At 39.5% G+C, this 11333-nt stretch overlaps 1 long non-coding RNA gene across 1 annotated transcript in view; it reads right to left on the bottom strand.

Moving 5' to 3' along the window:
* Positions 1 to 3890: 3890 nt before the first annotated feature.
* Positions 3891 to 11333, bottom strand: part of LOC144315977 (uncharacterized) — a 41324-nt gene continuing 33881 nt past the window's right edge. The window contains exons 3-4 of the long non-coding RNA XR_013381719.1: positions 5622 to 5675; positions 3891 to 4190 (exon numbers count right to left, since the gene is read on the bottom strand). This is a non-coding gene — a long non-coding RNA (uncharacterized LOC144315977). The remainder of the gene's footprint in view (positions 4191 to 5621; positions 5676 to 11333) is intronic.

Genomic DNA, 11333 nt, shown 5'->3' with positions numbered 1-11333 from the left:
TACAATCTTAGCACAACAAACACTAATTATCTTCATGTTTGCAGTCCCAAAAAGATCCACAAAAAGACAACAGTCCTATCACCCTCAATCCAGGGCTTGGACTTCGAGCCAGTTTATCATGTGTTGGTCAAGTTGTCTGGCAGGCTGAAGCTGTTTCCTATTTTAGAATTAGTCTGGAATAAAAACTAAATATATATGCCTGCAAGACTGTCAACTAGCACTTCTCAAAAACTTACAAGTCATGGATAAGGACTCCACCTTTCCTAATTTGTCAGGGTGGTGAGGGGATTGGAAGAAATTTTTGAAACCATTATCAGGGCAATATTACTCCCTGTAGTGGGTCTAATTAGTTAACAAATAGGGGATGCATTGCCCTGACTTAATGGGAGATGAATAAAAATAAACATAAATAATGCTAGATTGAACAAAGAACGTGAGAATCCTTAAATCCACAATTTAGGCATATTTCCAAATAATTAACTTGGCAATAAGACAAAACTGCCTAATATATTTTACATAAAATATTTTTAATTATGAATGCTTCTTTTTTTCCCCCTATTGAAATAAAAGCCAAGAATTCTGTTTTAAATCTTTCAGCAAGCAAAGCTGCCCAAGAACCTGATACCTTGACTCTCTCCCAGTGGTTCTCTGGCTTTGCAAACTTTGTGAAAGTATTAATTGGATATTTTTTTAAATGCTGATTCAGAGATCTTAGTCCTAGTGGGCCTCATACAGTAGGAATCTGATTTACATGCATATACTAGGTAATTCTGAGGCAAACAGTCTAGGGAGGAGATCCAGGTACATAATTTGTGGAGCCCAGGGCAGAATGAAAATATGAGCCCCTTGTTCAAAAATAATTAGAAATTTCAAGATGGCAACAGCAGAGGGTTAAACCCAGAGCTAGGCCCTTCTAAAGATGTAGAAGGGCCCATGTAACTACATGGGCTGCATGCCCATGAAGCTGGCCCTCCCTGCAGGGGAGTTTACAAACACTGTCCCAGGTGATGTCTAAACCTAATGTCTCCAGAGCCCTTAGAAACTGGAACAGAAACTACTCCCACTGCACCAAAACCAGGCCTTACTCAGAAGAGACAGGCCAAAATGGCTTTTCTTTCTCAAAAATCTTCAAGAAATGATAGCTTAGGACCTTCTAGAATGGAAAGATACCTTTTAAAATCCAGTTTGGGGGGAAATTCAAGAAAGAGCCAAATGTCATAGCCCCGTTAGGGACCACATCTGTTTATTTTCATTATTCTCTTTAATCGCTCTTTTCTAATTCTATCTCATCAATGAGACCATTATGCAGTATAAACAGACACAGAGGATTTGTGGGAAGCTTCTCTCCAGCTGTACACAGCCCTGGCCATGAGCCTCAGCATGGTTTCTATTCTCTGGGGTCCATGTGGAAAGGGGGAGAAAGCAGAAAGTTACTATGGACCAGGATGCCCAGGTTTCCTGAAGAACTGTCTGTCCAGAGGCCTTCTGCCTAGAGGCGGTTCCTCCCCACCCAAAGCCCAGGCACAGGGTAACGGCTCCTCTCTTTATGGTAAGAGGAGAGTCCATGTGCATTGCTGGATGCAGGTCACAGTAAAACACCACAGAAGAGTCTGAGCTAAAATGGTAGTGGCTGGCAACCGAATCAAGGAGGCCTCAGATTTGCTTTCTGAGCTCAAGAGGCCAAAGAGAACGTGCATACTTAGGTTACATAGCTCAGCACAAAACGAGCCTGAGAGAAACCAAGACCACACAGGGCTTGCAACACACAGCCCAGGAGCTCAGAACAGGAAGTAGCAGCAATGACAGCAGACAGTTTATTTGAGGGATGGTAGCAAGTCATCATACTAAACCAATCAGGAGGGGGAAGGGTCCACAGGAAAAGTAAAATTCTATGTCAACGGTGCAAAGCTTGTGAGGACCAAAGGAGAACAAAGAGGGCCTGTCTAGTACTCAGAATTGGCCTTCAGTCCTAGGACAAGGAAGGTGGAGGGGAATGGAGGGAGAGGGAGGGAGGGGAGAGGAAGGGAGATAGATGATAGATGGATGGATAGATAGATAGATAGATAGATAGATAGATAGATAGATGATAGAAAAAAATCTGCCTATCTTGAGGAGAAAATAATAATTAAATTAGACCTTCTCTGTTATATATATTGTACTGAGTTCTCAAATAGTTTCTTTTGTTTTCTGACGTCCTGAGTTTAAAAGAAAGAAAACCTCAAGCATTATAAATGAATATATTAGACCAAAATGGACCTCAAAGGCTATATCATGCTCTTGGTTCTGAATTGGGGAATTAAATTTTCCAGGTCACACACTGTACATAATCCCTGCTACACTGTTAATTAAGTCAAACCAGGTGTGGTCTGATTGAGCATTTCCAGATTATTTTGTTCTATACATTGTGTCAAAAGAAAACACTCCAATTGGGTTTTATCAAAGCAAGTCTTTTAGATATGGACATCAAAAAAAGTACATGGTTGAAAGAGCCTGCATGTGATACAAGTTAATTAGATGAAAAGAGAGGAAGTGGCAGATGGAAGAGAGGAGAGAACAAAGCATTAGAGTTACACTAGAATGTGGACAGAAAAAAAGAATTGCAATAGAAAAAAAAATCTCGTGTTTTTCTACTTGAACATAGACTTCAAAGACCCCATCTCACTGCTCTTCAGGAGAAGGAAGCATTTCATTAGAAGGAGGCACTTGGGGTTTTTTTCAAAAGATCACCATCAAGCCACTTAATTTTTCTGAATTTCTGTCTCACCAATAAAATGGGAATAACTTTTTGGAATTGTTAAGATTAAATTAAATAATACGTGCAGTCAGTTCTTTAGAGTTTTAGGGGGAAAGCCTACTCTGGTTGCTTCATCCTTGACAGCTTATGGCGCGAGGCCTCCTGGCCAGAGAAGCAGCTGACCTTCTCAAAAGCCAGAGCCCCTGCTCCCTCACTTAGCACCCACCTCTAGTAGTGACCTCTCCCAGCTTCTCTGTCTCGGCCTCCACAGCATTTTTCCCTCTGATCTGTGACTTTCTATCTTCTATTAGCCTCTATGCTCCAGGGCTCCTGCTTTCTCTTGTCTGGGTACACATGTGCTCTAAACTACTTCCACCTACCCTGGGAACCTACATCCAAGCTCTGTCCAGAGAGAGCTAGCTAGTGCGTGGGTCAGACAGCATCCAGAAAGAGCATTCTTGCTGGACAGGGTTCTCTTAGCCAGGCTCACTCAAGGCCACTGACATGTGCATGGATGGTGCCTGCAGATCAGTCCTTTGTCCAATCAGCTGCTGGGAAATTCATGAGACATCACCTGTAATAACTTTCCTTGGAAGGAGCAATCATTGGCCAGGCACTCAGAGCACCCAGTCCTGCCCCACAGGATGGGTACCCTCAGCACAGTAAGGAGCAGTGGGTGTGGATGCTGAGCTGGGCCAAACCCCTAAGTGAAGGCGTACTGAGGGAATCAGACACTCTGCTCTCTCCATTTTCAAACAGCACAAACCAGAGCTTGATAAATACCAATCTTGATGAATATTAGGACGCGAAGCACAGTGGCGCGGGTGGGCTCCGGGGGACAGGAGAGCGTGAACAAGAGTGAACAAGTGATGAAGGAGGAGGAAAGAGAAGTGTGTGTGAGCAGGGATGAGAAAGTCAAAGAAGAAAAACACCGCAGAAAACGTGAGCAAAGAAATGAAGTGGGGGCACGTGGGGGGCTCAGCAGTTGAGCCTTTGGCTCAGGTCATGATCCTGGGGTCCCTGGGATCGAGTCCCATGTCGGGCTCCCTGCAGGGAGCCTGCTTCTCCCTCTGCCTGTGTCTCTGCCTCTCTCTGTGTGTCTTTCATGAATAAATACATAAAATCTAAAAAAGAAAAGAAATGAAATGAAGGGATAGACCCAGAGAAAAGTGGAGAGGAGAACAGTCCGAGGGGAAGGGATGTGAAATAAGAATGCTTGACTCTAACATCCCAGAACACAGCTCACAGCATAAGGCCAGCCGCCTAGACGTCACAGGTGCTCCCTTTTCCATTATTATTTTTCCATTATTCCCGACCAGCCTCAGCATCACATGAAGGTATAGACCGAAGGCGAGAGTCCCAGGTGGCTCCTCTCTCCCAGGTGCTTCTCACCTCCTGCCACTTGAAATGCTGCTGCTCTTCTCAGCTGAATCTATTTCTCTGACGTTACAAACATCTCATAAAAAAAAAAAAAAAAAAAAAACTCATCAGCTGTGTGTTAATTAAAGGAAAACAAATAATTTCTTGCCTCTTTGCTATGCTCGGGAATCAAGGACATAAGGACACGGCTAACAGTGTAGACAGAGATCAAAAACCAAAGGCTACTTCTCGGGCGCTGAGTGGCTCAGTCTTTTAAGCACCTGCCTTGGGCTCTGGTCATGATCCCAGGGTCCTGGGATCGAGCCCCTCACCCGGCTCCCTGCCCAGCACGGAGGCTGTTTCTCCCTCTGCCTGCTGCTCACCCTGCTTGTACCTTCTCTTTCTCTCTGTCAAATAAATAAATAAAATCTAAGAAAAAAAAAGTCTACTTCTCTCTCCTACATTCCTTCCTTCTCACCTTCCTACTCCCACCTCAGTTCCCCCTAAATTTAGGGATTAGCAGAGCAAATAGGTGCATATACCAACTCCCTTGAGGGCAGACATAGGGATTACAGCTGCAAGAGAGCTGGGGTATCTTCATGCCACGTCCTTCAAGGACGGTTTCTGTACAGTGTCCCATTTGAGAGGTCAACCTACCGAACTTCCAAAGACAAATGAAAAGTAATTAAAACCTTTACTGTAGTCTTTCAAAGATGCCTAAGAGTCATTACATTTATAATATCCAGCAAAACTTCAAATGAACCCTCTTTCTCTCCTTCTCCCAAGGCTTCACGTAGCATGAAGAGTGCTTCTCTTCACCCCTAACTCCCAAATTCCCCGAAATAATACCCCCCAAAAAACTAGTCCCTGTTGATCTATTATTTCTCCTTTCTTTCCCAGTCCCAATCTTCTTTTATCCTGAAGAAATTTTCTGCTGTGTCCATTTTTAAATCAAGTAAATCTAGGTCACGTCTGTGTGTGACCTAGGACAATTACCTGTTGCCCCAATTCTGCACAAAGCCCCCAGGGTGACCTAGCCAAGGCCACATGGCAGAAAGGAAGGGAAGGAATTAGAGGGTATTCAGATATCAGTTATATTCTCCATCGTGGCCACCATATTATTCCATTTCTAATCCCTGACCTTACAACTTTAGATGGCTTAGAGCATGGAAAAGACTTTTGTTCTATCCCTTCAAGTGGTATAGGCTCAGAGAACAAAGGTCACCACTAGCAAGTGAGCTCAAAATAAGAATCTTCTTCAAAACCTGGTTTGGGAAGCATAGGTTTTATTTCCACTCCAGCTTCAGATTTATGCAGCCCAACAAAAATTATGGCTCAGGCTTTGTGTTTTGTTTATGTGTTTAAGAAATCTCATTGTGCAAGTAGTTTATTTGAGAAACTGTCGTCTTTCTAGTGCATTTGTCCTCTCTACAGAGGAAAAGTAGCAAACCTTGTCTCTCTGGTGTCTTTTACAAGAACAAATAAGTCAGGAAAATGTAACTGCTAGTCAGGTCTTTAGCAAGCTTACCAAACAACCAGCTGGCTCAACTAAAAATGTTGCCCAATTTTCAGAGAAGATCTACTAGATAAAGCAAAGCAAATAGGTTTAGTAAATACGCTGTAAATGATGATAAAAAACATTTCACGTTATTTTTTTATTTGAAAATGTAAATCTATGCTTAAAACTTTAAATTCACTATGCTTACATTCATCAATCCATAATCTTCATTTTTTACTTTTCTTTTTTATCATCTTCATTTTTCCAATAAAATAGGAAATTCCAAAATTTTCCCTCTATCCTATAGACCAAATTTGCTACTAATGAAAAACAAATCCATTATTATAAGAGAAATAAGAATGTAGAGTAAAATGAACATGTTTAAGTTAGTGAAAATCTACAGAGCTTTCCATATCCGCTCTTCTCTTTAGACAGGACAAGAAGTAAGCTCTCTACAGGCGTGTATGCAGGACCTTCTCCTCCTCCAGTTCATCAAATTATATTTTGTTGTCAGAATTCACAGGATTCACAGATTCCCAGGACAGGAGGACAGGAGGTATTATTCCATTCTCATCTTGTCCTGTGTACTAAGTACTGAAGAAACAGCAGTTCGAGGCTTCCTGGACTCTCAGATTGTAGTTCCCTATCACAGATGCACCACTTGCAGAAGCCAAGGTTGGTAGGGGGTCCCAGCAACCTTAAAATGTGCATCTAAGCCAAGGCTTTCCCATGGTGCAGATGCCAACAGCTGCCCCACTGCTGGGCAGCCACATCCACACCCTAAACTGGCCTCTGACCCTCGCACGCAGCAGGTCAGATCTGCCTGCCAGGTTGTGTGATTTTAAGGATGATGTTGCCATCATGCTTGCAACAGAGAAAGTGATTTTTTTTTATTGCTGATGATAATCAATCAGGATGATCTGAAAGTCTTTTTGATAGCTTGTTTTACCTTTTAAAAAGGAAAAAAAATTATAGTTTATTTTTAAAGTTTATCATTATAAATACAGCATACTCTTTTTTTAAGTTGAAATAGAAGGAGGAAAAAAATCCATATTGTTAACAAATAATGATAAAGCGTGAGGAAATCTTTGTGATCCAAATTAGGTTAATCGACTAAAACAGGAAATAAAGTCACTGATGCTGCTTTTGCTTCCTTCATTTCACATTCAAATGGACAGAAATCAGATGGAAAGTCACCCTTCAAGGACAACTGGTAACATTTTGGTATAATTCTAGCCTTCTCTGCTGTATGTTTTTAAAATCGAAGTAGCAATATGCCAAGCAAACAGTATTGCACCTCTACCATTTCTCTAGAAGTCCCTAGATAATGGTCTCCAATCACATCTTCCACCATTCCTCCTCAATTATGTGACTACGGTGTTCCTCATTCCTTACTGTTCTTGATAGTTTTGCCATATGGTAATTATCAGTAGACAATATTGCTCAATTTTGCCTCAATTTTGAAATCTATTTCATGAACTCATATTCCATATATTCTTTTGTGGCTTGTTTTCCCTCAATCCTTTCTTTCTGAGATTCACCCATGTTGGGACATGTTATTCTAATTCATCCTCACTGCTGGATAGCATTCCATCACACAAGTAATGCCCAGTCTATACTATCCATTCTAGCATTGATGGAATTGAGGTGGGCTGGTTTTTGCTACAGTGAACAATGCTGCTATGAATATCCTTATACATGTCCTCTTTTGTCACATATTCTTTTTTACTTTTTCCTTTATTTTTATTTTTTTGCAACTTTTAAAAATGTTGCAGACTGCACAAAACTGACCTCAGGGTAGATTTAGCACATGGACCTAGTGCACCAGCTCCAGCTGTACTGGCCATGGGTACCCAGCTTTTCTATACCCTCTTGAGTCAATTTGATAGGTGACATTTTTCTAGAAATGTGTTCATCTTTTTAAATTTTCAATATAGTAGGATGTTCATAATGTCCTCATTATGTTAATTCCTGGGGCCCTGAAGTTATGTCCCCCTTTTTATTTCTAATATTATTTATCTGCCTTTTTCCCATTTTTTTTTTCTGATCATACTTGCCATAAGTTTATCAATTTGATTAGGCTAACAAATATCCAGTTTTCGTCTTTGTTGATCCTTTCTAAGGAATGTTTGTTTGATACTCCACTAATTTCTTTTTTTGTTTTAAGATTTTATTATTTATTTGACAGAGAGAGAACAAGGACACGAGCAGAGTGAGAGGCAGAGGGAGAAGCAGATTCCTCACTGAGTAGAGAGCTCAAGGCAGGGCTCCATCCCAGAACTCTGGGATCATGACCTGAGTGGAAGGCAGACATTTAAGCAACTGAGCCACCCAGTGCCCTGGGACTTCATGATTTCTATTATTTTCATTATACATTTCCTTCTTTCTTGGGGTTTACTTAGTTCTTTTGCTAACTTCATCTTGATATAAATGCATAACTCAGTAGCTTTTAGCCTTTCTAATAAAAGTCCTTAAGGCTATGTATTTTCCTCCAGTAATGCTGTAGCCACTCCCATAAGTTTTTATAGACAGTGCTTTTGTTATTATTCAATTCTACATATTTTCTGATTTTCTTTATGATTTCTCCTTTAGTATATGAGTTATTTAGAAATAGGTTTCTTAGTTTCCTATCTAAAGGATTTTTTATTTGTCAGATAAGCTTTTTATTAGAATTCTCTAAATTAATTGTAATGTGGTCAAATAATATGGTCTACAAAATGCCAATTGTTAGAAAATTTTGACACTTACTTTGGGGCCCAGTATGTAGTCAATTTTTTAAATATTTCATGTGTGTTTTAAAAATTGATGATTTAGTTGTGAGACACCCTGATCATTTGTTTATAAATCCATTATTCAACTCTTCTATATCTTACTCTTTTTTTGCTATATTTGTCAGTCACTGAAACAGGTATATTAAAATCTCTCCTTTTTTATTTTTATGCTTTTTTGACTTAAAAATCTACTTTGTCTGATAAAAATAATAAAGCTATACTAGGTTTTTTTTTATTAGGTTTTGCCCAAAGTATGTTTCTCTTCTTTAACTTTTTTAAAATATTTTATTTATTTATTTATGTTGAGAGAAAGAGGGAGAGCACATGAGCAGAGGGGAGGGGCAGGGGGAGAGAAAGAAGCTGACTCCCAGCTGAGCAGGGAGCCAGCCCTCTGAACTCTATCCCAGGACCTAGGATCATGACCTGATCTGAAAGCAGATGCCTGACAGACTGAGCCTCCCAGGCACCCTTTCTTTCTTTACTTTTGAGCTTTTCTTTTTATTACTATTATGCTTTTAGTATGTCTCTTGTAAGCAGCCTATATCTCAATTTTACTTTGTAAAATTTCTTCATAATCCAGACTAATAATCTTTGACTTTTTAATGGGAGTATTTATCTACGGATACTTGAATCTCCTTCTACCCCCAAATTTTAAGATTTATCCTATCTTTTCTGTTTTCTTTTCCTTTTTTTGTCTTACTTTAGATTGCATAATGTTTTATCATACTATTAATTTGAAAATTATGTATACATTCTATGATAATTACTCTAGAAATTTTAATATGCATAGTTAGCTTAGCTACATTTAAAGTTAATCTTTTCTTTCCATTAGAACGATACAAGAGTCATAGTGTACTTCAATTCCATTTAATCCCCTCCAAATTTATATGCTATTACTATCTAGCATTTTATTTCTATCTTTAAATTTTTACTTAAATTTTTAGTTTTTTTAATACAATCAAATATGGTTTTAGAGGCTTAGATTTACTCTCTTATTCACCATTTTCTCTGCTTTTTTTTCTTGCATCGCAAATCTTCTATTTGTTTTCTGACCGAAATAAAATGTTTCCGGTATCCTTTAGTTAAGCTCTGTTGGATGCAAACTTTTTCAGTTCGTATTGTTCCCAAATGTCCCTATTATAGGACCCCCACCCAGAGGCAGCCCTTCATTGCCCCTGCTTAAGGGAGATGCTTTTGTGTTTAACGTCACATCATGGATAGGTCCTGAACATTTTTTCCTGGTTTCAGAGCCACAGTCCAAGATTATTACCCCAAAATGCAGATTAAAGTCCAAGTTCACCTGATTATACAAACACCCTGGCTTCAATTCTTTGCCCACTTTCCTGGGTTCCTGATCTTATTTTCCTTAAATTCTAGCTCATGGATTTTTTTTAAAGATTTAAAAATATATAGGTACTCCAGTATTTTTTGGAATGTCAGTCAAGTTATTGAGCGCTAAGTTTTCATTCACTCACATGATATGAATTAAAGAACATTTTCCCATGTTATTTCACAGCCTTTGTAAATATAGTTTACAACGAATTTATGTTACACAGAACAAATGTACTGTAGTTTACATATCATTCTTCTACTGTTGGTCTTTGGTTTCCATTTTTTATAACCATAAATAATACAAAATAGGAATCTCTCATAAAGCAATGAAAGATAAAAAGCAATGAACAAGATAAAAAGATATGAACATTTTTAAAGACTTTTTAAAAAAATTTTTTTATTGGATTTCAATTTGCCAACATTTAGCATAATACCCAGTGCTCATCCCACCAAGTGCCCCCCTCATTGCCCATCACCCAGTCACCCCATCCCCCCACCCACCTCCCCTTCCACTATCCCTTGTTCATTTCCCAGAGTTAGGAGTCTCTCATGTTTTGTCACTCTCACTGATATTTTCACTCATTTTCTCTCCTTTTCCTTTATTCCCTTTCACTAATTTTTATATTCCCCAAATGAATGAGACCATATAGAGTTTGTCCTTCTCCGATTGACTTACTTCACTCAGCATAATACCCTCCAGTTCCATACATGTCGAAGCAAATGGGGGGGGGGGTAATTTGTCATTTCTAATGGCTGAGTAATATTCCATTATGTACATAGACCACATCTTCTTTATCCATTCATCTTTCGATGGACACCGAGGCTCCTTCCACAGTTTGGCTATTGTGGACATCACTGCTATAAACATCGAGCACCTCCAGGTTATTAAAAAAGTTTTCAGTGAATCTGGTTGAATTCTCCATACCTTCCAGAATTGATTTCACCAGTGATTCTAAGGTTTGATATATCTACAAGAATTTTATGTTAAGCTCGCTTCCACTAAAGATAAAAAGAAATATAAGGAAATAGAATCCTTTCTAAAGAGTGAACAATGGGAAATTATATGCATAGCATCTTTGTTATCTGGATATAAAAGGTGGGATTATGGAAATCTCCCCTTCATCTTCTCTTCTAGAATAAAGAACCTGAATTCTTTCAAACCTTTTTTGACAGAACCAATTTTTCTTCCTTCCTGCCATGTTAGTGATTCTTCTACTTCTGTCCTTTCTCCCCATCTTTGTGATAACATGGCCGAAATTGGAGACTGGACCCAATAAGAGTCTTAGTAGGTCTATATGAGGCTCTCTTTGAAACCCTTTTCGTGCAGGCAGGTCCAGAGTCCCCCTAGATTTTAAAAGGCAATACCCACCCCTTCATAATCACTTATACTCCTGAATGTACCCCCTGTCCTTCTTCCAAGAGCTGGTTTTGGGGCCCCTTCTCCTCCCTGGCCCCTTCATCATTTTTCTTTCTTGCCAATTCTTCATCTATATGTTTTGCTTCAATTCTGTTCTCAATTTATTTCTGGTCCTGTCTTCCTTCTCTTCCCCTCAGGCCCTTATCATTACTCATTGAACATTGGGGTGCAGGTGTCCTGGCGTTTCACTGCATCTGTACGTTTGGGGTCAATCCCCAGCAG

This window comes from Canis aureus, chromosome 1 (genome assembly GCF_053574225.1).
Source record: "Canis aureus isolate CA01 chromosome 1, VMU_Caureus_v.1.0, whole genome shotgun sequence".
NCBI classification, from domain to species: Eukaryota; Metazoa; Chordata; class Mammalia; order Carnivora; family Canidae; genus Canis; species Canis aureus.
Note: the sequence above shows the minus strand (reverse complement) of the source record. Positions and strands in the feature narration are given on the sequence as shown.